Source organism: Eleutherodactylus coqui, chromosome 13, assembly GCF_035609145.1.
Source record: "Eleutherodactylus coqui strain aEleCoq1 chromosome 13, aEleCoq1.hap1, whole genome shotgun sequence".
Classification (NCBI taxonomy): domain Eukaryota; kingdom Metazoa; phylum Chordata; class Amphibia; order Anura; family Eleutherodactylidae; genus Eleutherodactylus; species Eleutherodactylus coqui.
Window position 1 is genome coordinate 88,772,863 of NC_089849.1, and position 6,512 is coordinate 88,779,374.

Genomic DNA, 6,512 nt, shown 5'->3' on the forward strand with positions numbered 1-6,512 from the left:
TCAGAGGCTATACTGAGCACTCCTCTTAGTAATCTCTGTAGTTGACTACTTAGTGGATCTATTTCTCTTCAGCTATTATGCTGACATCCATTATACTTTGGATATTAGCCACTAGGATTCCCTTCAAAGTTTTCTATCTATAAACCCATACTCTAATCAGAGCTACATTGAGCATAATTGCTCCCCACATTACGCTCACTTTTATTCTCTGTTACAAACTTGTATACAGAGTTAGGTGTCACCGTGACAGGCTTTCTAACGGGGGGTATTAATACCACCCCCTGGTTGGCAGAAGCTAAATCGTTTTTTTCAAACCAAGACATGGATACGCAAAGTCAAGCTACCTCCATCAATCAAGCGTTTAAAAATACTACGAAAGCATACAAAGAATTCATAAAATCCTGGTGGGAGGTTCAGGGGTTAAGTAACTACTTGGAGAGTGGGATAGTCCCTCGGGGACTAAGATTTCAAATTCTACCACCACCCAAATTAAGAACTGGCCAATTTATGGAGAAATGGGTGAAGGAAGTAACAGAGAGCTCACTCAAACTTATGAAATTACTGTTGGAGGAAGAGAAGTCAAATTTAGAAAAAAATAGTAAAATATTAGAAGATCAATTGAAAGACATACAGAAGTTTTCTGGTGAGGCTGAATTTGGTAAAAAAGAACAAACACTTAAACTAAATTTGGACAAATATACGGGATTCCTTAAAGAAAGGAAACACTTTCAATTCAATAGGGATTTGAGAGACTTTAATGAGAATAAGGCCTATGAAATGAGATCCTTCACGGAGTCTGAATTTAGCTCCTCAGAAGGAGAGATCTCAGGTAGCGAAATTACATCTAAAAGAGGTCCCTACTCTAATAGATCTAGAGGAAGGGGCGGCTCGCGCTTTAAAACCCGTGGCAGAGGGAGAGGTTTCCCAAATGAGGGACATTTTTTAGGGCAGCCAATCATGCAATATATGACAAGGAATCGGAGTGTAACACCAATGACCCAACAGTAATAAACGCTTTAAGGGATGTGGGAGCCAGAAATTCCCAAGAAATCAATGGGGATGCTGTACCCACACCCCTTGTAGTCAGGGATGATAACCCACAAGTAACCACCCAGCAATTCACCACACCACCACAGGATGAGGAGGAATTACAGATTATCAATTTATCACCTAGAGTACTATCAGTAGACGAAAAATCACTCCTCAAGAAAGGTTTGTCCTTTATCCCTACTAACAAGTATGATAGCTTTAGCTGGACAAGAGATGTGTCATTGTTCTTACGTAAATTACGTTGGAAGAAGTTTTTCTCCATCAAGGACCGCAAAAAATGCCAGGAATTAGGTCTAGAGATGAAAGACTTGGAAGCGATTAACATGCTGGAAGAGTTAGAACGTGAAAGTATGAGGGACCCAGCAAAGGGCCCGTTCACGGAATTAAAACCAAAAAACTCCAGCATGCCCCCCTCTGGGGAGTCACCATTTCTCGATATATTTGAGGCCCTGATCAAGAGAGAACTAGCAGAACTGTCCCGGGATAAAGTATATGGTTATCAAAATCTATCAATGGGAGAGAAAAAAGCTTTAGTGACCTTGGAAAAAGAAACCACCATCATAATAAAACCCTCTGATAAGGGGGGCAACATTGTTGTGATGAGTAGGGAAATATACCGGAAAATGTGTCTTAACATCCTAAGTGACAAATCAAGCTATGAAATTCTATCGGGTGACCCCACTGACAAATTTACTGGTGAATTGAGAGACATCTTACTACCAGCTAAAGAACCAACTAATAGGGGAAAAGGAATTCCTGTACTGTTTACCACCAAACTCACAGATTGCTACTTTTTACAGCCTCCCGAAGTTACATAAAGGTCTCTCGCCGTTGAAAGGAAGACCAATAGTGTCAGGAATTGACAGTCTCACCCAAGGGATAAGCAAATATCTGGACCTAATGTTGAGACCATTTGTGGAGGCGCTACCAGCATATGTGAAGGATACCACAGATGTATTACGCAGACTTGAGGGCTTGTCTATCAGTGCTGACATCAAACTAGCGAGTCTAGATGTAGAAGCACTATATAGCTCCATCCCCCATGAAGGGGGTCTGCATGCTGTGGAGTTTTTCCTAAAACAAAGAGGTATCCATCTAAAGCCCCACAATGATTTCCTACTTCAGCTACTCTCGTTTGTCCTACACAAAAAAAAAATTCTATTTGAGGATAAGTAATTCCACCAGCTCAGGGGTACGGCAATGGGGAGCCCTTGTGCCCCCAGTTATGCCAACCTGTACCTGGGCTGGTGGGAGGAAAAATCCATATTCTGTGAGACAAACGAGAGCTGGATGTCCAAGATAGACCTATGGATCAGGTTTATAGACGACATCCTGATTTTCTGGAATGGTACAACAGAGGACTTTTTCAACTTCGTGAAACATCTGAATAACAACAGGTTGAACTTGTACTTCACGGCTGAAATAGACCCCAGTACTATCACTTTCTTAGATCTGAGAATTCGGAAATCAGAAACTGGAACACTGGAAACTACCATCTACCGTAAACCTACGGCGACAAATACGCTCCTGCATTGGACAAGCCACCATCCAGTTGCATTGAAAAGAGGGATCCCGAAGGGGCAGATGATAAGAACTAGGAGAAACTGCTCACAAGATGCTGATTTCAGAGAAAAAAAGAATCAGATGTTCCAACGTTTTAAAAACCGTGGCTATCTAGAAGACACTATAGCATCTGCATCGGAGTTTGTAACGGACACAAAACGGGAGGAATTCTTGAATCCACGACCCAGAAAGATAGGGGACGGGAAAACACGTATAATAGGAACATATGATGACAAGAATAAGGAAGTGAGACAAATTTTGGAAAAACACTGGAACATCCTATTAAAGGATAATGATCTGGTAAATCATCTCCCCGAAAGACCCCTTATAACATACAAGCGGGGGAGAAATCTCCATGATCGTCTTATTCATAGCCATTTGTCATCATTGCCAAATTCCGCTACATGGCTAGCAAGAGATCTACCAAAAGGGTCTTTCCCCTGTGCAGGATGCAAAGCATGTAGACATATGAGGAGAGGACCAACATTCCGTAGCTCTGCAACTGGTAAACAATACGAGATACGGGATTTTATAAATTGCAGAACGAGCGGAGTCGTATACTTAGCTTCCTGTCCTTGCCCCATGGACTATGTGGGCAAGACAATGCAACAGTTGAGGAGAAGGGTCCTATCCCATATAGGTAATGTGAATCGGAATGAACAAACCAGTATAGCCAAACACATACCTGAAAAACATGACAACAATCCGGATGTACTTCAATTCCAAGGTATAGAAGTTATCAAAAACAATGGCAGAAGAGGCGACTTAAATCGCAGGTTACTCCAGAAAGAATGCGGGTGGATCTACAGACTGGATTCCTGCTCACCAAAGGGCCTTAATGAGTGCCTTACTTTTACACCTTTCATCTGAACGGCACAGTGTACCATCACAAATGACCGCCCTTTAAATTCATCTACATTCAATATAATGGAATCATCAGCATCATGCGCTTTACAAAAGTCGATCATCTTTTGGTGAATTAAACAGCAAAACAATAATAATAAAAATAAAAATAAAATGGACAACAATGTGGGAGTGATTTTTTCCTCTACAAAAATAAAAGATAATCACCTTTATCATGATATGATATAGTAGTAGATAGATACTCACCATCGAGGTTAAACTGTTATTGATGAGACAAATAAGACTTGACTGGGCGGAATCTTGAACAATTATACGAATAAACTGATTAGCTTTCTCATATCACCTCATGGGGCAATATCCGTCCGATGGATGATCCGTCTCATACCGCTATCCTTAAATGCATTGTATGCGCCATATTCTTACTATAGTAGGTAGGATACTTCATGGCATCTAATGCATAAAATGCATCCCATCTGATATACCCTAAATATACCTGGTAGGGAGATGAAGGACATCGAATCTATTGCAGCATATAACTCATCTAACTGGATCCTAAGCAGAAGAACATATAAATATGGAGCGCTTCTAAGATGATGTGACATAAATAGATTTTGGTCTACAAAGGACTAAGCATTAAGCGCCTACACTATCACAGCGTCTTTGTCATCACAGCGCATGCGCGGAATCATTGCGTTAATGTCACCATGACAACGGCAGATTCCTTTAAACATGGATGGATGCCGATGACCTAACGGAACTGCGCATGTGCCTAAACATGGAACTTATTCCATTAACTAGTGCGGAGTGATCCAATGAAGGCAGCAATGATATGGATGTAGAGCGCATGCGCGAGAAGCTCAAAGTATCGCGCGATCTTGGCATCAAACTGAAGGTGATGGCCAGGACTACAACAACTCACCGCGCAAGCGCGGGATTTACTGAACATCGTGGTGTTTAGAGACGGCCCCTCCCGACACTGCTCATTGGAGCAGGAAGGACGAGCCCCTGACAGGTAGGCGGAGCAACGGATACATAAGCCCGGACTAGAGAAGCACATACCATCTATGCTCATTTACTATCAAGCGGCCGAGTAGGCTGCACACTACCTCTATATCTCTAGAACTTAACCATCCTGATGATACAGCCCCCAAATTAAAGGGGCCTGTTGAAACGCGTTGATGGGACAAAGGGGAACTACATTAGGTTAACCCTATGTATCCAGTGATTAGTCTAGAAAATCAGATAGATGACAGATCACACAGGATAAAGATTTATCAAAGAGATAATCACTGGGCAATTGACTCTATCAAGTAGCACTTATATCTGGGGATACTATCTACTTTACATCTGAGCAATATTGATCTGGATAAGTGGATGTGGAGCACACTATTGGTGTTCATATTAATGCAATACACACAGCCCTATCTAATATAATATACAGGGGTGTAGAATATACACATCTCTGACTACTGATATTGGCGTTCAATGGAGTGTCGATCCATCTATCAGTAATAGGAGTAGCAGAATTTGAATAAAGGCAATTAGCAGCCCTCCTTGAGTATATACATCACTTACTGTGAAGAAACAGACAGATTACTGTAAGTCCAACTTGTCAGATGATCAACAGTAGAACATCCTAGGTGCTACAATGTGTATCCTTGAAGATACACTTAATTAGGTGAGAGTAATAAATATCTGCATAAATATTGCAGTTATTGCCTCAACCTTCACTTGGTTTTTATAATAATTTGTTGACACGTCAATTTTTAATAGTTTGAATTAAAGGTTATATTTTAACTTTATTGGTCCTTTCGGTGATAAATGTATACAGAGTTAGGAATTGCTTTGGCATTTTCTCTAAGATAGTATTCAGATACTATATATATAGTGTTTTGGCTATTATGCGAATTATCTATAGCAAACAGAGCGGCCTTCTGCTCTCCCATGGCCTCACCTTATAATCTTATATCTCAGAGTCCTGATCTCATTCATTGACATCAATGCATATAGACCGCCTGTCGATACCTTACATACACGTTATTAGAGACTTTACACACTGTTATCTCGAGAGCATCCTCTCTTATTAGCAATCTAGCTAATGTACTTATCTCAAGTAACTTCAAGCTCCTGATGAACTACTGGTCACATCAGTAGAGAAACGCGTCGAATTATACTAAATTGTTGAAGCATATTTTTTTTATATGCCTAGAGGTGCACTACTGACATCTAGTGCCTCTCCAAGCTTGCATCACCATATTAGACTCGGGACTATATATCTTGAGTCCCCGTGTTTTCATTTTATACTGGATACTCCGCTCTCATCCTATGAACTACATATTTGAGATATTAAGGTTGTAAGAGACTATGCATCAAAGCGTCAATTCAAGTTTCTGATATCTAGATTATATTAAGGAGTGTCTATTTCAGTCCTTCAGATATTCTACTACCGTGATATCAAATTTAGATATCAGTACGACCATTAAGTCACGGTCTGGTCTTTCAGTCCTTCATTGGACCAACCCTGACGAACGTGTCCTCGGTCTCTATTTTTGTTTTTATGTTTGTTTGTTAGCCCATGTCGGAAAGAAAAAGTTTTTATCTAGTCACTAAATAAAAGTTATATTTTATATTGTCTGGTTCTGTGACGGACTCTAAATTCCTAAATACCTAGACATATTTCTGCCTCTGTGATTCCCAATATACAAAAAGGGGTCCAAAAGAAAGCCTGGTAACTACAGGCCAGTAAGTCTCACTTCAGTAACTGGAAAAATATTCGAGGGGTTTCTGAGAGACACCATCGAAGAATACCTCAAGCAGAACAACCGAATAACTCCTCACCAGCATGAGTTCATGAAGGGTCGATCATGTCAGACCAATCTGATCAGCTTCTACGATGAAGTAAGTTCTAAGCTGGACCTGGGGGAATCTATTGATCTCGTATATCTGGATAATAGGTTGATAGCCAAAATTTTAGGTGACCAGCAGGCTGTTGATCCGGATCTTACAGCAGGCTGAACTAGATGGACATTGTCTTA